The sequence below is a fragment of the Bos indicus x Bos taurus genome, chromosome 10 (assembly GCF_003369695.1).
Source record: "Bos indicus x Bos taurus breed Angus x Brahman F1 hybrid chromosome 10, Bos_hybrid_MaternalHap_v2.0, whole genome shotgun sequence".
Lineage (NCBI taxonomy): Eukaryota > Metazoa > Chordata > Mammalia > Artiodactyla > Bovidae > Bos > Bos indicus x Bos taurus.
Window position 1 is genome coordinate 59,600,114 of NC_040085.1, and position 22,366 is coordinate 59,622,479.

Sequence of the window (22,366 nt, forward strand, 5' to 3'; positions counted from 1 at the left end):
AACCTGTTCTGCTTGTCCAGCCATCAGCTAGGGGACATCTGTCTACCACACAATATGACAGAATGGAAATGGGGAAGACACCAGAGGAAGCACTTTGTGATTTGAATGGGAGATGCAGGATCTGGGGTCATCCTCTGCTTTTTCTCACAAACTTTTTGCTGAGGTTAAGGGGAATGGCAATCAAATAATGGTCTGAGCCATTGGTTAGGGGAGGACAAAGCCTCCAGTAAGTTAAATTGAAGGTGCTTGTAACCATTTCTAACATGGTATTTTTTCCTGCTTATAAATGTGGCATTTTTCTTTGTGAAGAAGACCCCCTACGGTGATTCTATTAATAAAACACAAAGATCATTAATGCTCCTCCTCCATAACTCCGGAGTCTGAGGTGGTCCCTCCTGAGGGCCAAGGTGTTATTCTCCCTCCACCAGCACAAAACCTGTGTGACCTATTCCAGTATCTGTAACATCACTCCCTTCTTCCTCAGTCAGCCTCCACTGCACACAAACATTTTGTCTGAAAGCCTCAGTCACAAGACAGACAAAGGATTTTTATAAAAAAATCACAGAAGGGCTTCCCTGATAGTCCAGTGGTTAAGAATTTGCCTTCCAAAGCAGGTGACAAAGGTTAGCTCCCTGGTCCAGGAAGATCCTACATGCTGCGGAGCAGCTAAGCCCCAGCGCCACAACTACTGAGCCAGGACTCCACAGCCCATGCTCCACAACAAAAGAAGTCATTGCAAAGAGCAGCCCCCACTCTCCGCAACTAGAGAAAGCCTGAACATAACAATGAAGACCAAGCAGAGCTAAAAGTTAAAACAAAACAAAACTCACAGATACTTGTTATATCCCCTACTTTGACCCATCTGTGCTGCTATGGAAGAATTCGGTGAGCAGCGTATTCAACAAAATGATTATTATCCTAATGATGTACGATGATATTGATCCAATAAGAGAATCCAGCTGACTGAACCAGAATTAGCTTGAATGCCCCAGGCTCTTTTCTGGCTGGGCATTTTTACTGGAAGATGTATACATCAGGCCAACCTGAGGTTGCCAAAAGAGAAAGAAAGAAGCATGCCCAGGGGTCAGTGTTGAATCCTGGATTATCAAAATGGGTTTGTATAAACTCACACCCCTTTCATCCTGGCCATTACCCTGGAAGCAGCTGAGAGATGAAGATCGCTTTCTGGAGACAGCTGAATTCAGAGACCAGGAGGAGGTGAGGAAGATACAGTCTCTCTGAGCTGACTTTTAGGAAGGTTGTTCCAAGCTCAACAATACCAGATTCTTATGCATGGTACAAAGTGTGGCAAGTCCAGCAAACACCTTTGTCGAGTGGCTTTGGTGGTAAAAGGCACACTGTGGTCCCAAAAGCCAAAAACATTATGTAGTTACTTGTTCTAAGGGTCACAATGGTGTGGCCAGAGTCAGCTGATCTAATTGCAACAACAGCTGACCATTTCCAGGCTCTCCTGGGTTTGTCTTAGTCTAAACTGAGGACCTGCTAACTTTTTCTGTAAAAGGTCAAGTTTCAGATATTACAGACTTGTGGGCCATGCACCCTTTCTTCTAATTACTCAACTCTGCCATTGTCCTTATTTATACAGTCATAAATGGACAAGTTCCAATAAAACTTTATTTCTATAAATAACCAATGAGCTGCCCACTCTGGTCTATATTAGAGTTCATATATTCTTTGAGCCAGATTCCTACTTTTTACATATGTTTGTGCTGTAACATAATCTTGTATATTTATTTTTCTAAATGCACAATTTCACCAGTGATAATTTAGCATTATAGTAGGTACTTTGGGGACCCTTTGATGTGGACAAAATTGTTCATTTGAGAGGTATTTTAGAATAAAAGAGGACAAAGTCTAAAACATCCAATGTTCTATTCATCCAATATTCAGTTTTGGGGTTGGTATAAAGAAGTACCCAAAGAAATTCAGATCCCAAAATTGCTTCCTGAAGGGTTTACTTGGCCACAGAATAAAACAAAATTGTGAAAAACAGAAATGGACAGAGGAGCCTAGCAGGCTACTGTCCAAGGTGTTACAAAGAGCCAGATACAACTTAGAGACTAACCATACATAACCTCCAGGCAATGGCACCCCACTCCAGTACTCTTGCCTGGAAAATCCCATGGATGGAGGAGCCTGGTAGGCTGCAGTCCATGAGGTTGCTAAGAGTCAGACATGACTGAGCGACTTCACTTTCACTTTCATGTATTGGAGAACGAAATGGCAACCCACTCCAGTGTTCTTGCCTGGAGAATCCCAGGGCCGGGGGAGCCTGGTAGGAGGCTGTCTGTGGGGTCGACCCGCACAGAGTCGGACATGACTGAAGCGACTTAGCAGCAGCAGCAGCATACATAATCTCCACAGATCACAATATAACCTAATGGCCTTCATCCTACTCTTATTGCTCCTCCATTTCCCTCTGTCCTGTGTCTCTTGTCGGCTCCCCTTCCCTCTTGGGAAAACCCCCAAATAGCATTTATCTCTTAACTGAAAATAGGAAAAGTCATTTGTGGGTTGATTTTATTCCCTAGTCTCATTTTGACCTCAGTTCCATTTTCAGACTTTTGAAAGTCTAGGTGAAACTGACAGATATCTGCAAAGAAATTTATATTATTGTTAAAATGCATCATAGGGCAATTTTGGGGGAAACCTCAGATACAAAATAATTGGACAGAAAAGGCAGACTAAGATGACAGTGAGGTGACTTAAAAGATGCTGATTGTGCAAGAAATTAGAGGAATTTCTAAAAGCTATAAAAAAGGTGTGCCTGTTCTTTTGGAGACTATTCCGAAGTGTTCTCTATGAAAATAGGCTGGACTCTGTTTCAGTCCTATAAGCAGAGAAAGAATGAGTACAATTCGAGATGTCCAGGATCAGCTTTTTAATATCTTCTGTGTTAGTCGCTCAGTTGTCTCTGATTCTTTGTGACCCCATAGACTGTAGCCTGCTAGGCTCCTCTGTCCATGGAATTCTCCAGGCAAGAATACTGGAGTGGATAGCAATTCCCTTTTCCAGGGGATCTTTTTTACCTAGGGACTGAACCTAGGTCTCCAGCATTGCAGGTGGATTCTTCACCACCTGAGCCACAGGGAAGCCCATCTTAGTAGATCCTAAAATGGATGTGATCCAGTTCTCTCCTACCTTTTCGTGCATGACCTTAAGACAATGACATGGGATTTAATTTAATATGACATGGGATTTAATTTAAGACACTTTGCTGAGCATATTGAAAAGAGTCTTAGAATAAAAACAGAGTAAGAATCAGAACAAATTGATAGGCTTAAAGATTAAAAAAAAAAAAAAGCTAGGTGCACTCACCTGTCATTAACCACTGGAAGAAGGAGAATCTTGATAAAGACACTTGTAGTTTTTTTAAACAGAAAAGACATTGGAAAAACTATTGTCTGTGTTAACTAAGAAAGTAGAGAGGAAACCAACGAAGTGAATGATCAGTGAAGGTGCTCCAAGGCAGAATCAATTGTCCAACTTTTATTTTACACTTAAGCCCACAGGGAGAAATTTCTCCAATATAGGCAGTACAGTATCAATCATAAATTCTATTGTTATCACACAACTGCTTCCCCAGGGTCAACAAACTATGTAGTTAGTACTGCGCTGTGCTCAGTCACTTCAGTCATGTTAGACTCTTTGTGACCTATGGACTGTAGCCCGCCAGGCTCCTCTGCCCATGGGATTTTCCAGGCAAGAATACTGGAGTGATTTGCCATGCCCTCCTCCAGGGGATCTTTCCAACCTAGGAATTGAACCCATATCTTTGGTGTCTCCTGCATTGCAAGCAGGTTCTTTATACTGAGCCACCTGGGAAGCCCATTAGCACACTAAGACCCCCTAAACCTTGTTCCGCTTAGCTTGTGGTATTAGAATGTGGAGAAGCAAACCTACAGATCTGTCTCCTGACTACCCTCATAAGGCATGTAACTGGTCTGTTATCCACTGCACACAGGCCTCCTGAATGAATGGTTTCTCCAGCCCTGCAGAACCCCCGAAACTGCTGTTGTAAGCAACATATACAGTAAGCAAGGGCACCAGTGTAAAGACAAATGCTAAATGAATAGTGTTGGAGCAGCATTCACATACTCCCATCAAGCACAGGATATGAAGTAAGTGAAGAACAGAACCAGGAGAAATCATGTCCTAGAGCAGGGCTGGTAGGCACTGCAGGTGGGCTGTGCAGCAGTGTCCTGTACATTAGCAGGAAGCCAAGAGATGCACTCTATACCATGTTTCTACCAAGAAACAGGAAGAAAGGGGTCTGACAGGAAAACATTCTACCCCTAAATAAAAGCAGAGCATGGTTCACGGACTCTGAAGGCACATTGATGGCATAAAAGAATTTCAGTTCTCTGTTTTCATAAAGCAAAAATCTCGTCTTTGTGATTGAGTTTCACATTAACTGGCATTTTATTTGTTTAAAACATAAACATTGTCAGTTTGAGAAGAAATCCACTGTGAGATATGACTTCCTGGTGGCTCAGGCAGTAAAGTGTCTGCTTACAATGCAGGAGACCTGGGTTCAATCCCTGGGTAGGGAAGATCTCCTGGAGAAGGGAGTGGCAACCCACTCCAGTATTCTTGCCCCCTCTCTCCAAAAATAGGGGCTCAAAGAAATATATATATATACACAGATATCCCCATTTAAATTCTAGGGTTTCTTCTTTTGATTCTTGGTAAAATTTTTTATCCAAGAAACAGAATAGATACATATATATATTTAAAAACATGAACCATTAAAGAATGAGATAGGAAATCAAGAAAGATGTTAAGTTTTGGTGGGTGTCCCTAATTATTTTCAGATATTCTCCATGACCCAGACCTTAATTGTCACTCTGGGACCTTTAACTGAGGAACAGTCTTTCCTTCTTTGTGACACTTCACCCACCAACTTAAAAGAGAGGGATTCATTATACAAATGAAATTGCCAGGTTAAATGCTTTCCCAGTGGTCGAGTCCTTGAAATCTCTAGCCACTGTTTCAGTCGTGTCGGATTCTGTGCGACCCCATAGACGGCAGTCCACCAGATTCCCCCGTCCCTGGGATTCTCCAGGCAAGAACACCGGAGTGGGTTGCCATTTCCTAGAGACTTCTCTAATTATAAGGCAGTTGTAACTAATTTGAGCATTGACTTACAGATACCTTTGAGCCTAAATCAAGCTGAAATTGAATGTATTAAAGAGTAACAGCAAAAAATTATATTGCTATCTGCAGGATTATTGGGATTAAACCTATCAAAGTTCAGATTTATCTAAACCTCTATCCAAACTTGCACAATATCCTTGTAAGGGAAGAAATCTTTTCCTTTCTTCGCTTCTCAGTTCTTTGGCTGGTCTAATTAAATTGACAACACACAGATTTACAGGAGGAAAACAAATTTAATTACATGTGTATGGGGACCCCATAAGAATAGGAGACCCCCAGGCAGTCAGGAAATTGAAGCTTATATGGCATTTGGAGCTAAGAAGAAGGCAGTAGGAGTGGGAGACTTCAAAAGGGAAGATGATTTATAAGAAGATGGGAAGAGTAAATGTTCGGTAAATAAACGTTTGCTACGCCACACAGAGACAAAGGACACAGAGGAATTTGATCTCTAGGCCCTGCCGAGCTTCCCCTGCAGCTTACCACATCTTGCCCATATTCTTTGTAGTTATCTTTGATGATAGTTCTTGGACTAGCTCCTCTATCTAAATTTTTTTAGGCAGTTAAGGAGGAGGAAAAAGCTCTTGTCAAGTCTACAAGTTGTGTCCAACTTTTTGTGACCCCAGACAGTAGTCCACCAGTCTCCTCTGTCCATGGAATTTTCCAGGCAAGAATACTGGAGTGGGTTGGCATTTCCAACTTCAGGACCACTGAAGGTCCTGGGTCAGGTCAACTTCCCTGACCCAGGGATCGAACTCACACCTCTTGCATCTCCTGATTGGTAGGTGGATTCTTTGTACTGGCACAATCTGGGAAGCCCTCCTTGTTGAGTAGGTTGGATCTTAATTGTCTTTAGCTTGAAATAATCTACATGCCAAAGTGGTACATTCTGGAGTGGCCAACCCTGAACCCCTGAACCTAGAGTTCTCAGGGGTCTCAACCTAAAGTTGAGAGCCTAACAAAGAAAGGATTCTTTATGCTTTGTTCTTGTCTTTGTATCACTCCTATCTTCTCAGAAGTAAAAAACCCAGTTTGGGGACTTTCTTGGTGGTTCAATGGCTAAGACTCTGTGCTCTCAGTGCGGGGGGCCTAGGTTGGATCACTGGTCAGGGAACTAGATCCTGAGTGCCACAATTAAAGATCCTGCGTGCAACAATTAAGATCCTGGCGCAGCCTAAATAAAGAAAGGAGAGAAAGCCCAATGGGCAGGGTTGTAAATTCATTCCGGTGGTCATGGGGACCACAAACAAGATAGTCATTTCACAATCTCCTGTTATTCTGACATCAAGTGAGGTCCAGCAAAACTATTCAATTCTAACTACTTAGAATAAGCAGCAGGCTCTCAGGTTAAAGGGAAGAATCCATAACAATTGTTCATTTCTGACTCCAGCTGCAAGTGAGGGCCCCAGGCCACCTGCAGTTTTGATCAACCAGCTACAAACCCAAGGTGTTCCCAAGACCCCTTTCAGGTTTGATAATTCGCTGGCTTGACTCACAGATCTCAGAAAAGTATGTCGACTGAAAAAATACATGCAACCTAAAAGTTGACTTATGTTTTATTTGGCAGAAATTTTTAGGACTTAAGCCTGGAAGGCAGCATCTCAAGTAACCCTGAGAGAACTGGGGGGATAGGGTGGGAGGAGCCAGGTTATATAGAAGCTTGCAACAGGGGGCAGGTAGTCTGAATGTCAAAAGTATTTTTGTGAATTAAAGAAAACCAGATATCCCAAGCTAAGGAATTTAGCACTTTTCTGTGTATGGGAAGATGCAAATCTGGGGCTGGTATGTTGTTTTCACATCCAGAGTTCCTCAGGGCTCACTATTGAGAGTGACGTAGTCTGATAACTGCTAGATAGAAGGTATTCTCCTTTCTGAGTTCCCACAGGCTCATGGGCTCACGTTGGAGGGCTGCAATTGCTGATGACTGATATGGCCAGAAATATTCCATTTCTCAAATGTTATACTTACAAATGGGGTTTCCCAGGTGGCACAGTGGTAAAGACCTGCTTGCCAATGCAAGAGGAGATACAGGTTTTATCCCTGGATTGGGAAGATTTCTGGAGTAGGAAATGGCAACTCACTCCATTATTCTTGCCTGGAAAATTCCATGGAGAGAGGAACCTAGGGGGCTACAGTCCATGGGATTGCAAAGAGCTGGACATGACTGAACCCACACACCACGCCCCATACTTACAATTACAGTGTTACTATAAAAGATACACATCAGGACCAGCCAAGTAAAGAGACTTACTGGGTGAGGTCTGGGAAGTTCTGCAGAGCTTCTGAGCCTTCTCTCTATGGAATCAAGGTGCCTTATCCTTCCAGTGCATTGATGAGGTCACCAACCAGGAATCTAGAGTTTTTATTGGGGTTTCATTGCAGAGGCATGATTGACTGAATTATTGGCCACATGACTGAACTCAATCTCCAGTCCTCCTCTCCTCCCCTGAGGTCAGGCTGGCTCAAGTTACCAATCACTGAATCACATGGCTGATCTTTCTGGTGACCAACCCCCATCCTGAAACATCTTATCTCTTAGCATAAACTCAGGTGTGATCCAAGGGGTTTATAAATAACAAAAAAACCCTATCACTCAGAAAATTGCAAGGATTTACCATCTCTTTTCAAGGAACTAGTGGCAAAGGCCAAAGAAATTCTTTATTATACTGTAGGCTACTGCTTGGCCTTTGGCTATCATTCTATTTATATGCTGAACATTTGGAGCAGCCAGTGAGGGGTGGGGATTGTTACTGTTGTTTGTTGTTGTTCAGTTGCTAAGTCCTGTCCGACTCATTACAACCCAACTCATTACAACCCATGCCAGGCTTACCTGTCCTTCACCATCTTCCAGAGTTTGCTCAAGCTCATGCCCATTGAGTCAGTGATGCCATCCAACCATCTCATCCTCTGTTGCCCCCTTCTCCGGCCCTCAATCTTTTCCAGCATCAGTGTCTTTTCCAATGAGTCAGCTCTTCACATCAGGAGGCCAAAGTATTAGAGCTTCAGTTTCAGCATCAGTCCTTCCACTGAGTATTCAGGGTTTATTTCCTAGGATTGACTGGTTTGATCTCCTTGCTGTCTAAGGGACTCTCAAGAGTTTTCTCTAGCATTGAAAGCATCATTCTTTGGTGTTCAGCCTTCTTCCTTCTTTATGGTCCAACTCTCACATTTGTACGTGACTACTGGAAAAAACATAGCTTTGACTATACAGACCTTTATTGGCAAAGTGATGTCTCAGCTTTTAATATGCTAGGTTTTTCATAGGCTGCAGTCACCAGCCACAGTGATTTTGGACCCCAAGAAAATAAAATCTGTCACTGTTTCCACTTTTCCCCCATCTACTTGCCATGAAGTGATGGGACTGGATGCCATGATCTTAGTTTTTTAAATGTTGAGTTTTAAGCCAGCTTTTTCACTCTCCTCTTTTACCCTCATCAAGAGGCTCTTTAGTTCCTCTTCACTTTCTGCCATAATGGTGGTATCATCTGCATATCTGAGGTTTTTGATATTTCTCCTGGCAATCTTGATTCCAGCTTATGGGTCATCCAGCCCAGCAAGATTTTAACTCCATTTCCTAATGCATTTGACTATAAATAACAATACTATCGGAGAAGGCAATGGCACCCCACTCCAGTACTTTTGCCTAGAAAATCCCATGGACGGAGGAGCCTGGTAGGCTGCAGTACAGGGGGTCGATAGAGTCGGACACGACTGAGCGACTTCACTTTCACTTTTCACTTTCCATTTTCATGCATTGGAGAAGGAAATGGCAACCCACTCCAGTGTTCTTACCTGGAGGATCCCAGGGACGGGAAGCCTGGTGGGCTGCCGTCTATGGGGTCACACAGAGTCGGACACGACTGAAGTGACTTAGCAGCAGCAGCAACAATACTATATTCAGTATCATAATCTTACTAACAATGCCAGTGTAGATGTAACCTAAAATACAAAGACAAAAGATACTGTTACATTCCTACAGTCCCATTTAGTCATTAATAATTAGTCCAGTCCATCATCATATCCCATGACAAAAGTATCTTCCAGGGTGAGGTCACTCAGGTTTGCAGGCTTTCATTTGATCTTTCCAGGTCCCAAAAGCAGGAATGATCTCAACAATATATAGCTTCACTTATTAGGGCATGTAGTGTGATTGAGCTAAGAAACAATATCATTTCTTGCTCTGAGTGTCTTTTGAAGTTGTATTTCCCTCATTGCATAACCTCATCTTTGTACTTATCCATAAATACCACCACCCCAATCCTTTAACAGAGTTGCTTATAGTATGCATTTCTCAAATGGCAATTCTTCTGTTATTCTTGAGTAAATTCAATTTCTGAAAATTTGAACATGCCCCGGTTTACTCTTTATGCTGATAGTTATATAGTTACAGAACTGTGATAGGGAAGAACAAATCTGATTCTATATTAGATTTGTTTCCTTTACTTTAAACTTTATATTCTATTGCTTTTGCTACAAGTTTTTAATTACCAAAAGGATTCTGCCTATGAAAGTGAGTGTAAAGTGTTAGTTGCTCAGTCATGTCCAACTCTTTGTGATCCTATGGACTGTAGCCCACCAGGCTCCTCTGTCCATGGAATTCTCTATAGCTTTAAGTATACATAATCACCTATCTCTGGGAACCCTGTCTCCCTTGTCTGAATGTTAAGCTAAAATTCTTTTGTTCAGCTTACAAGAAACATCCTGACCCAGTCCACCTGTGAATGGGTGAAGGAAGAACAAATTAACACATCCTGTCTGGAATTTGGTCAAAACTAGGAAATAATTGCAACAACTTACAGCTTTTTACTTTTAGGAATTTTAGAAATAAATTTTAAGAATTAGTGAACTAAGATGGACCAGAATGGGTTAATTTAATTCAGATGACCATTGTATCTACTACTGTGGGCAAGAATCCCTTAGAAGAAATGGAGTAGCCCTCATAATCAACAAGAGTCTGAAATTCAGTACTTGGGTGCAATCTCAAAAGCGACAGAATGATCTCTGTTTGTTTCCAAGGCAAACTGTTCAATATCACAGTAATCCAAATCTATGACCCAACCACTAATGCCAAAGAAGCTGAAGTTGAATGGTTCTATGATGACCTTCAAGACCTTCTAGAACTAACTCCAAAAAGCAATGTCCTTTTCATCAATGGGGACTGGAATGCACAAGTAGGAAATCAAGAAATACCTGGAATAACAGCCAAGTTTTGCCTTGGAGTACAAAATGAAGTAGGGCAAAGGCTAACATTTTTTCCAGAAGAATGCACTGGTCATAGCAAACAAGGGTCCATATAGTCAAAGCTATGTTTTTTTTTCCAGTAGTCATGTATGGATGTGAGAGTTGGACTGGGAAGAAAGCTGAGTGCCGAAGAATTGATGCTTTTGATCTGTGGTGTTGGAGAAGACTCTTGAGAGTCCCTTGGATTGAAAGGAGATCAAGTCAGTCAATCCTAAAGGAAATCAGTCCTGAATATTCTTCGGAGGGACTGATGCTAAAGCTGAAGCTCCAATACTTTGGTTAACTGATGTGAAGAACTAACTCTTTAGAAAAGACCCTGATGCTGGTAAAGATTGAAGGCAGGAGGAGAAGGGGATGACAGAGGATTAGATGGTTGGATGGTATCACTGACTCAATGGACATGAGTTTGAGCAAGCTCTGGGAGTTGGTGATGGACAGGAAAGCCTGGTGTGCTGCAGTCCATGGGGTCGCAGAGTTGGACAAGACTGAGCGACGGAACTGAACTGAACAGCTTTTTACTTTACCTTTGACTCCCAGCCCCCAACCCCCAACCCTGTATCATAGAAGAAAATAGCATCCAGACCTCAGTGAGATGGTTCTTTGAGACAATACTCCCTTATCTTTTTAGTCTGTTGGCTTTCTGAATAAAGTCACTATTCCTTGCCCCAGTAACTCATCTCTTGATTTATTGGCCTGTTGTATGGCGAGCAGTACAAGTTTGGATTAGGTAACAGAACTAGTGGGCTATTTCTACCACTGGGCTGTACAGCTGCCCATTAGTTTTGTTACCTAGTCCAAGGGCCTGTTGAATTTTTTATTATACAACATGGTAGCAAACCCAAAGACTATTTCATCTCGGGTGCCTCAGAGACTATATATTTTATAGCTGTATATCTGTGTTCTGCTTTATTTAGTGTCCCTTTATATAAAAATAGTGAGTACTTGTTTGCCTTCTGGGAAAATCATTAGTATACCTGAATTGTTAGGCCACAGGAGTTTGTTGAGGTATCTTCTTAAGTTTTACAAGTCCTCAACCACTAGTTGTGGTTCTAATCTCATGTAATATGTGGATGATTTTTAGCTGGGTTCCAAAGATGAGGTACACACCAAGACTAATCCTACTATCATTTTACTGTTTTAGCTCAGAAAGACATAAGACTTCAAAAAAAGTTTATGATTTTGTTATTAGCTTAGACACAGTTTATCCTGCAGTAAATCCCTTACTGGTGACAGACTGCTGCTGCTGCTGCTGCTACTAAGTCGCTTCAGTTGTGTCCGACTCTGTGTGACCCCATAGACGGCAGCCCACCAGGCTCCCCCATCCCTGGGATTCTCCAGGCAAGAACACTGGAGTGGGTTGCCATTTCCTTCTCCAATGCATGAAAGTGAAAAGTGAAAGTGAAGTCGCTCAGTCATGTCCGACTCTTAGAGACCCCCTGGACTGCAGCCTACCAGGCTCCTCCGTCCATGGGATTTTCCAGGCAAGAGTACTGGAGTGGGATGCCATTGTCTTCTCCACAAACTGTTAAAAATTTTCCCCTACTAGTGGTAGTGGTAGTGTTAGGTACTCAGTCGCATCTGACTTTTTGTGATCCCATGGACTAAAGACCACCAGGCTCTTCTGTCCATGGGATTCTCCATTCAAGAGTACTGGAGTGGGCTACCGTTCTGTTCTCCAGGGGATCTTCCTGCCCAGGGATCAAACCCGGCTCTCCTACATTGCAGGCAGATTCCTTACCATCTGAGCCACCAGGGACGCCCATCTGGACTGGTACAATGAAATATTTAGGAAGATTCCTGGATCTCCCTGGTTACTGAAATTGCCTTGCTATCATATGATTTAACTAAATTGTGGGTAACCAAAGCACTTCCCTGTAAATCTAAACCTTAACAGATCTGGATCTGCCTAATTATAAACCTTTCTACCTTAAATTTTTTTTTTCATTAATTTATCTTTTTGGCTGTTCCACAAGGCATGAGGGATCTTAGTTCTCTGACTGGACCCCATGCCTCCTCCCAGTCATGATTGTGGTTTTTAAATTTCTGTTATTTTTCTATAATCTGAAGATGGAGGAACTCATAAATATTCAACCTCTTGTTGTGAACTATCTGTGCCCCAAACTGATTTACTAAAATCCAGACTTAATCTTGTTTTTTGATAAGTCATACCTTAAAACTGAAACAGGTGGGATGCACTACAACAGGTGTCACTTCATGTCCAAAACATGACCTCTTGCCAGAGGGAAATGTTTGTGCAGGTGGCAGGATTCATTGCACTCATCAGAACTTGCCAATTAGCTAGGACTAGGAGATTCAACTCATGCAATGTGAGTAGATATGATTTTGGATAAGTCTATGGTTTTGGAATGTTTTGGATACAACAAAAGTTTTTAACTTTAGTAGGAAACCCTTTAAAAAATGGTCATGTAGTACATACAGTTTTATCAGTGACTATGATCAGCAACTTGACCTGCCTCTTGAGAAATCTGTATGCAGGTCAGGAATCAACAGTTAGAACTGGACATGGAACAATGGACTAGTTCTAAATAGGGAAAGGAGTACATTAAGGCGGTATTTTGTCACCCTGTTTATTTAACTTATATATGGAGTACATCATGAGAAATGCTGGGCAGGATGAAGCACAAGATGGAATCAAGATTGCCAGGAGAAATATCAATAACCTCAGATATGCAAACGACCCACCTTTATGGCAGAAACTGAAGAAGAACTAAAGAGCCTCTTGATGAAAGTGAAAAAGTTGGCTTAAAGCTCAACATTCAGAAAACTAAGATCATGCTATATGGTCGCATCACTTCATGGCAAATAGATGGGGAAACAGTGACAGACTTTATTTTTCTGGGCTCCAAAATCACTGCAGATGGTGACTGCATCCATGAAATTAAAAGACTCTTACTCCTTGGAAGGAAAGTTATGACCAACCTAGACAGCATGTTAAAAAGCAGAGACATTAGGTTGCCAACAAAGGTCCGTCTAGTCAAAGCTATGGTTTTTCCAGTGGTCATGTATGGATGTGAAAGTTGGACCATAAAGAAAGCTGAGCAATGAAGAATTGATACTTTTGAACTGTGGTGTTGGAGAAGACTCTTGAGAGTCCCTTGGACTGCAAGGAGATCCAACCAGTCCATCCTAAAGGAGATCGGTCCTGGGTGTTCATTGGAAGGACTGATGCTGAAGCTGAAACTCTAATACTTTGGCCACCTGATGCGAAGAACTGACTTACTGGAAAAGACCCTGATACTGGTAAAGATTGAAGGCAGGAGAAGGGGACAACAGAGGATGAGATGATTGGATGGCATCACTGACTCAATGGACATGAGTTTGAGCAAACTCTGGGAATTGGTGATGGACAGGGGGGACTGGCGTGTTGTAGTCCATGGGGTCGCAAAGAGTCAGACACCACTGAGTGACTGAACTAAACTGAACTGAGCAGTCTTTCCTAAACACTTAAATATTCTTTTATGGCCTACAACCTGAATACTTGGCTTTTGGAAGAAATATAAGGGAATGACGGCTCTTGAATCCTGATGGGAAAGACCCTATTAGCTAACTAGCATGGTAGTGATATCCCAAAGGGTTGTCCCTTGGATTTATGCCTCTTAATTAAGATCATGGCATCTGGTCCCATCACTTCATGGGAAATAGATGGGGAAACAGTGGAAACAGTGTCAGACTTTATTTTTTGGGGCTCCAAAATCACTGCAGATGGTGACTGCAGCCATGAAATTAAAAGACTCTTACTCCTTGGAAGGAAAGTTATGACCAAACTAGATAGCATATTCAAAAGCAGAGACATTACTTTGCCAACAAAGGTCCATCTAGTCAAGACTATGGTTTTTCCAGTGGTCATGTATGGATGTGAGAGTTGGACTGTGAAGAAAGCTGAGCGCCGAAGAATTGATGCTTTTGAACTGTGGTGTTGGAGAAGACTCTAGAGAGTCCCTTGGACTGCAAGGAGATCCAACCAGTCCATCCTAAAGATCGGCCCTGGGTGTTCTTTGGAAGGAATGATGCTAAAGCTGAAACTCCAGTACTTTGGCCACCTCATGCGAAGAGTTGACTCATTGGAAAAGACTCTGATGCTGGGAGGGATTGGGGGCAGGAGGAAAAGGGGACGACAGAGGATGAGATGGCTGGATGGCATCACCGGCTCGATGCACATGAGTTTGAGTGAACTCCAGGAGTTGGTGATGGACAGGGAGGCCTGGCATGCTACAGTTCATGGGGTTGCAAAGAGTCGGACATGACTGAGCGACTGTACTGAACTGAACTGAATTAAAGAGGCATAAGCCATGTTTGAGGGCTTCCCTGGTGACTCAGACAGTAAGGAATCTGCCTGTAATGCTAGAGACCTAGGTTAGATCCCTGGGTTGGGAAGATTCCTTGGAGGAGGGTATGGCAACCCACTCCAGTATTTTTGCCTGGAGAAGCCCCAAGGACAGAGGAGCCTGGCAGGCTACAGTCCATGGGATTGTAAAGAGCTGGACATGACTGAGCAACTAAGCACAGCTCACAAACCATGCTTGAATCACTGCAATAAAGTCACCACAGGAGACCTCAAACTGAAGATTCTTTTTCTTTTTTTTAAAATGATGGCTGCTCACTGTTTATAATAGTCAGGACATGGAAGCAACCTAGAGGTCCATCGGCAGATGAGTGGATAAGAAAGCTGTGTACATATACACAATGGAATATTACTCAGCTATTAAAAAGAATACATTTGAATCGGTTCTAATGAGGTGGATGAAACTGGAGCCTATTTTACAGAGTGAAGTAATCCAGAAAGAAAAACACCAATACAGTATACTAACACATATATGTGGAATTTAGAAAGATGGTAACGACAACCCTACATGTGAGACAGCAAAAGAGACACAGATGTATAGAACAGTCCTTTGGACTCTGTGGAAGAAGGCAAGGGTGCGATGATTTGAGAGAATAGCATTGAAACATGAATATTATCATATGTGAAACAGATCGCCAGTCTAGGTTTGATGCATGAGACAGGGTGCTCAGGGCTGGTGCACTGGGATGACCCAGAGGGATGGGAAGGGGAGGGAGGTGGAAGCGGGCTCAGGATGGGGAACACATGTATGCCCATGGCTGATTCATGTGAATGTATGGCAAAACCCTACAATATTGTAAAGTAATTAGCCTCCAGTTAAAATAAATTAATTTAAAAAATTAAAATGATGGCTGCTTATTTATTTATTTTCATTGAGGCATGCAGGATCTTTAGTTGCAGCATGTGGGATCTAGCTCCCTGACCACGGATTGAACCCAGGCTCCCTGCATTGGGAGCCTGGAGTTTTAGCTACTGGACCACCACGGAAGTCCCTGAAGGTTCTTAAGAATCGTCCAAAGTAGAAAGTTTCTGGAAGGAGATGGCATTCACCCAAGATTTCAAGATGAAGCAGAAGATTACTGTATACAGCTCTATCCAGGATCCACTGAACACTGAACAAGACCATATATTAACATGTGTTCTTTTGTTCTTTGTTTCTATATTAATAGCTATCTTATTGCCTCTTTTGTTGGTATAAGGCTACCTTTGTATTCCCTATAAAGCCTCCATTCTCGATTCTGCTTTTTGTCTCCTCAATCATTCTTTGATATGAGTTCAATATCTGGCTATTTTTTAGTAGTGAACTGCCTGATGCTTTCAACAAGATTGACTCTTGGGTTTGCACACATTTTTCTTTAAGAGACACCCTGTCTTTCTTTGGCACTTGTTCCTTGTAATGAATCAGTTGATTTTCTGGGAACTAGACTTGACTGTGAGGTGGTTTTCTAGATAGCAATACCTCCACTGGCCCCACAGCCATAAATTTAAAACTCTCTGTCATATCTTATCTAGAAAAGAAGGTTCCTGTCTCTACCAAAACAATACTCAGGCACGTTTCATGGAAGCTAGCTCTGTAACTGAACTTTCACAGAATATAACTTGGGAGAGAATTAGGAAACAAATAGTGTATTTTTGAAGGCTGTCTTACTTTCAGAAGTCTTTTGCTAATGATCTTACTACTGCAAATTTCATTGCCTGGCCCTGGATCATTCCTGATTCATGATGCCAAAATGTTACAACACTGTATGATAATGTCTTAAGGGTATCTTGGCTAAAAACAGATCAAAGGGGACTCTTTAAGACTGGCATTCGAATAGTATAGAAAGGGCTGCTAGATACTCCTGGCACACTGTATGGGAACTCGTTAGGTTGGCAAACTGTTGCCTACTTCTAAGATAGTTTCTGACCCCACACAGAGCCCATTTTGGCCTATTGGTTTCTCTCTCAGAACAAGATGTTAGATAATGTAAATCAAGGAGAAAACTTGGGTTTTGGAGAATTGAACCTCTAATTGCCCAATGGGAATTCTGGACTGATTTCTTCTCTCTTTCAGCCTCTTTCCTTCATATTTTATAAGTATAGAATGTAGGTGAATGCTGTGACCCAGGGAGAGCCAGACAATTCTACCAAGGCTGTAGCTCTCATCCAAGAGGTTCATGAAATCGGACAGACACTGGCTCAGAATACAAAAATTTAGATATAATATTGGTCTCTTAAAGGGTATCTTCTGCTGGTTTTGGAAAAGAATGTTGTGTTATTGTATTTCTAGTCCTGCAGACCTCTTTGGGATCTTTAATATTGTTAAAATGCTCTAGGAAGCAAACAAAGACATGATAAAATATGACAATTTGGCTAATATGCCATACCTGGTTCTGTGGTATTTACACTGGGGATGAGATCATTTTTCTTAGTTTAATTTAGGTATTATTGGATCCTGGCTGAAAAGTGGACTACAAACTCCGATCAGAAATCCTCTTAGTATTTGTTTGCACTGTGGTGTTCAAATGAGAGGTATTCTAAATCCTGCTGTATAGTCACTGAACCATCAAACGATCCAAGAAATGACCATCCAAAGAAGGAATAGAAAAACTTTACACTTACGGAGGTTGGAAAAAACCACCTTAGAAACTTGATACTCAGTCATGACAACTACAAGAGTAGTATGATCTGGGTTGATCATACTCCCAGATATTAAAGGGCCTAATCTTCAGCTCTTGCTTAAGAATGACCACAATGAGAAATGAAACTATTTATGAACAAACAGTATGTCTTCTACGTTAATATAATTTAAATATGTTATTGTCTTCATCAACATTTATTATTTCAGGAAACTCTTAACCAGGAAGATAAAAATTGCAAATACCTGTATTTTCAATTTCAAGAATTTCCCTAAATACCCATTTAAATAAATATCAAAGTGTTTAATTCATAACATCAAATGATGGTTTATTCTCCAAGACACATTAAAACCCTTGCCTCAGAACACTTACCTTGCTGTATATGCTAATCCTAAACTTTTACATCATGATCCTTCCCCAATAGTAGTTAAGCCATCATCCCCTTATTTGAAGAATAGCCTTAAATCAAAACCCAAAGCCTCATAAATATTCCAACTTTGCCTTTCCACTTCAACATATAACTAAGACTCTATCAATGTAGTTCTTTTCTTTTACTACAGTAAAAAAACCCCACAAAACTACAGTAAGCAATAAACTCAACTTTGCCTTATGAACAGATGATTTTGACAGTGTTTTGAGGGAGTCACCATTTGACAATATTTAGCAGCAGACATAGCATACTTGCCAATCTGAAGACATACTAACTGTGTCACTAGAGCAGGCTTCTAGAAGCTCTGGCTGTACCTGGCAATAACCCTTTAGTTGTTGGACTGTGGAGGAGGTAAAGAAGGTTCCTAGGACAGAGGAAAGTCAGGAAAGTCAGGTCTAGTCAGTGGAGGAATGTGCTTAAAGCAGTGTCTGTTTACCAAGTTGAAGTTTTCCAATATTTTAAACACTGGATAAAACATTGCACTGCCTTTACTGGTGGGTACCAGTTAAACTGGCACATCTTCCTTGTAGTTCAGTTGGTAAAAAAAATCTGACTGTAATGCAGGATACCTGGGTCGGGAAGATCCCCTAGAGAAGGGAGTGGCAACCCACTCCAGTATTCTTGGCTGGAGAATACCATAAACAGAGGAGCCTGGCGGGCTACAGTCCATGGGGTCAGAAGGGTCAGGCTTAGCGACTAAAGCACCAGCTCCAGTTAAATATCAGTCCTTGGTGAACTGATCATGGTAGATCAGACCGAAAAAAGATAATTCATCAAAGCCAATGTGGATAGATGACCATCTGAGGGAATGTGGATAGATGACCATCTGAGGGAATAGATGTCTTTGTCTGTTGAAGGTCTTGCTAAGCTATCAGTTCAGTTTAATTGTTCAGTTGTGTCTGACTCTTTGTGACCCCACAGACTGCAGCACACCAGGCTTCCCTGTCCATCACCCACTCCCGGAGCTTACCCAAACTATTGTCCATTGAGTCGGGATTGCCATCCAACCATCTCATCCTGTGTCGTCCCCTTCTCCTCCTGCCTTCAATCTTTACCAGCATCAGCGTCTTTTCTAAGGAGTCAGTTCTTCATATCAGGTGGCCAAAGTATTGGAGCTTCAGCTTCAGCATCAGTCCTTCCAATGAATATTCAGAACTGATTTCCTTTAGGATTGACTGGTTTGATCTCCCTGCAGTCCAAGGGACTCTCAAGAATTTTCTCCAACACCACAATTCAAAAGTATCAATTCTTCATTGCTTAGCTTTCTTTATGATCCAACTCTCACATCCATACATGACTACCGGAAAAACCATAGCTTTGACTAGATGGACCTTTGTTTGCAAAATAATGTCTCTGCTTTTTAATATGCTGTCTAGGTTGGTCATAGCTTTTCCTCCAAGGAATAAGTGTCTTTTAATTTCATGGCTGTAGTCACCATCTGCAGTCATTTTGGAGCCCAAGAAAATAAAGTGATTTTGGAGCCCAGGAAAATGATTGATAGAACCACTCCTATATGGGCGGGCTTCCCAGGTGGCTCAGTGGGTAAAGAATCCTTCTGCAATACAAGAGATACGAGAGACACAGGTTCGATCCCTGGCTGATGTTTTTGAACTGTGGTATGGAGAAGACTCTTGAGAGTCCCTTGGACTGCAAGGAGATAAAACCAGTCCATCCTAAAGGAAAAGAACCCTGAATATTCATTGGAAGGACTGATGCTGAAGCTGAAGCTCCAATACTTTGGCCACCTGATGCAAAAAGCTGAATCACTGGAAAAGACCTTGATCCTGGGAAAGATTGAGGGCAAGAAGAGAAGGGGGTGGCAGAGTATGAGATAGTTGGATGGCATCACTGACTCAACGGACATGAGTTTGAGCAAACTCCAGGAGATAGTGAAGGACAGGGAAGCCTGGCGTGCTGCAATCCATGGGGTTGTGAAAAGTAGGACATAACTTAGTGACTGAACAAAACAACAACAAATTGTTTCTTGACTGCCTTTCCTTTTTTTCTGCATTTCCTCACTCCCCTAATTATTAACTGCTTGAATCTGCCTTTTGGAACTCAGGAAGATTAAAGCCTTTTCCCTATGAAGAATCAGAAATGACCAAGACACTAAACAATAATCTATCTAACAGTTTGCACCAATTTATATTCTATATCAACATACATGAAAAAGAATAATTCCTCTTATAACCACCACTTGGTATTGTAAATTTTGATATATTTTCCAATCTGCTAGGTGGAAAACGATATCAACAATATCCTTTTCAAAATGCTTATTTATTTAAGGAGGAACAAAGTTGAATATATTTTCATGGTTTTAGTGACCATTTGTGTGTGTGTGTGTGTATGCTGCTTGATCATATCCTTTGCCTACCTTTAGAATTTCTGTTCAAAATAATTTCAATTTGTATGGAAATACAAAAAACCTCGAATAGCCAAAGCAATCTTGAGAAAGAAGACTGAAACTGGAGGACTCAACCTGCCTGACTTTAGACTGTACTATAAACCTACATGGGAGAAGGCAATGGCACCCCACTCCAGTACTGTTGCCCGGAAAATCCCATGGATGGAGGAGCCTGGTAGGCTGCAGTCCATGGGGTCACTAAGAGTCAGACATGACTGAAGCGACTTGGCAGCATAAACCTACATTCATCAAGATGGTACTGGCACAAAGACAGAAATTTAGATCAATAGAACAAAATGGAAAGCCCAGAGATAAATCCACGAACCTATGGACACTTATCTTTGACAAAGGAGGCAAGAATATACAGTGAAGAAAGGACAATCTCTTTAACAAGTGGTGCTGGGAAAACTGGTCAACCACCTGTAAAAGAATTAAACTAGAACATTTTCTAACACCATACACAAAAATAAACTCAAAATGGATTAAAGATTTAAATGTAAGGCCAGAAACTATAAAACTTCTAGAGGAAAACATAGGCAAAACACTCTCTGACATAAATCACAGCAGGATCCTCTATGACCCATCCTTCAAAAAATAAACAAATGGGATCTAAGTAAACTTAAAAGCTTTTGCACAGCGAAGGAAACTATAAGCAAGGTGAAAAGACAGCCTTCAGAATGGGAGAAAATAATAGCAAATGAAGCAACGGACAAAGAATTAATCTCAAAAATATACAAGCAGCTCATGTAGCTCAATTCCAGAAAAATAAATGACCCAATCAAAAAATGGGCCAAAGAGCTAAACAGACATTTCTCCAAAGAAGATATACAGATGGCTAACAAACACATGAAAAGATGCTCAACATCACTCATGAGAGAAATGCAAATCAAAACCACAATGAGGTACCATCTCACGCTGGTCAGAATGGCTGCTATCAAAAAGTCTACAGACAAGAAATGCTGGAGAGGGTGTGGAGAAAAGGAAACTCTCTTACACTGTTGGTGGGAATGCAAACTAGTACAGCCACTATGGAGAACAGTGTGAAGATTTCTTAAAAAACTGGAAATAGAACCACCATACGACCTAGCAATCCCACTGCTGTGCATATACATCGAAGAAACCAGAATTGAAAGGGACACGTGTACCCCAATGTTCATTGCAGCACTGTTTACAATAGCCAGGACATGGAAGCAACCTAGATGTCCATCGGCAGACGAATGGATAAGAAAGCTGTGGTACATATACACAATGGAATATAACTCAGCTATTAAAAAATAAAGCATTTGAATCAGTTCTAATGAGGTGGGTGAAACTGAGGCCTATTATACAGAGTGAAGTAAGTCAGAAAGAAAAACACCAATACAGTACATTAATGCATATATATGGAATTTAGAAAGATGGTAATGATGACTCTATATGCGAAGCAGCAAAGGAGACACAGATATAAAGAACAGGCTTTTGGACTCTGGGAGAAGGCGAGGGTAGGATGACTTAAGAGACTAGCATTGAAACATGTATATTATCATGTGTGAAATAGATCGCCAGTCCAGGTTTGATGCATGAGACAGGGCGCTCAGGGCTGGTGCACTGGGATGACCCTGAGGGATGGTATGGGGAGGGAGGTGGGAGGGGGGTTCAGAATGGGGGACACATGTACACCCATGGCTGATTCATGTCAATGGATTCCCTGGTGGCTCAGACGGTAAAGGGTCTGCCTGCAATGCAGGAGACCCCGGTTCGATCCCTGGGTTGGGAAGACCCCCTGGAGAAGGAAATGGCAACCCACTCCAGTATTCTTGCCTAGAAAATCCCATGGATGGAGGAGGGCTACAGTCCATGAGGTCACAAAGAGTCGGACACGACTGAGCGACTTCACTTTAACTTTCATGGCAAAACCACTACAATATTGTAAAGTAATTAGCCTCCAATTATCTCACACGGTAGTAAAGCAATGCTTAAAATTCTCCAAGCCAGGCTTCAGCAATACGTAAACTTTGAACTTCCAAATGTTCAAGCTGGTTTTAGAAAAGGCAGAGGAACCAGAGATCAAATTGCCAACATCTGCTGGATCATCAAAAAAGCAAGAGAGTTCCGGAAAAACATCTATTTCTGCTTCATTGACTATGCCAAAGCCT

General features: G+C 41.7%; 1 pseudogene across 1 annotated transcript in view; it reads left to right on the plus strand.

The window, feature by feature from the left end:
- The first annotated feature begins 1,110 nt into the window (after positions 1-1,110).
- Positions 1,111-22,366, plus strand: part of LOC113899648 — a 31,001-nt pseudogene continuing 9,745 nt past the window's right edge. Inside the window, exon 1 of the transcript XR_003512949.1 lies at positions 1,111-1,218. The product of XR_003512949.1 is annotated as a glycerol-3-phosphate acyltransferase 3 pseudogene (transcript). The remainder of the gene's footprint in view (positions 1,219-22,366) is intronic.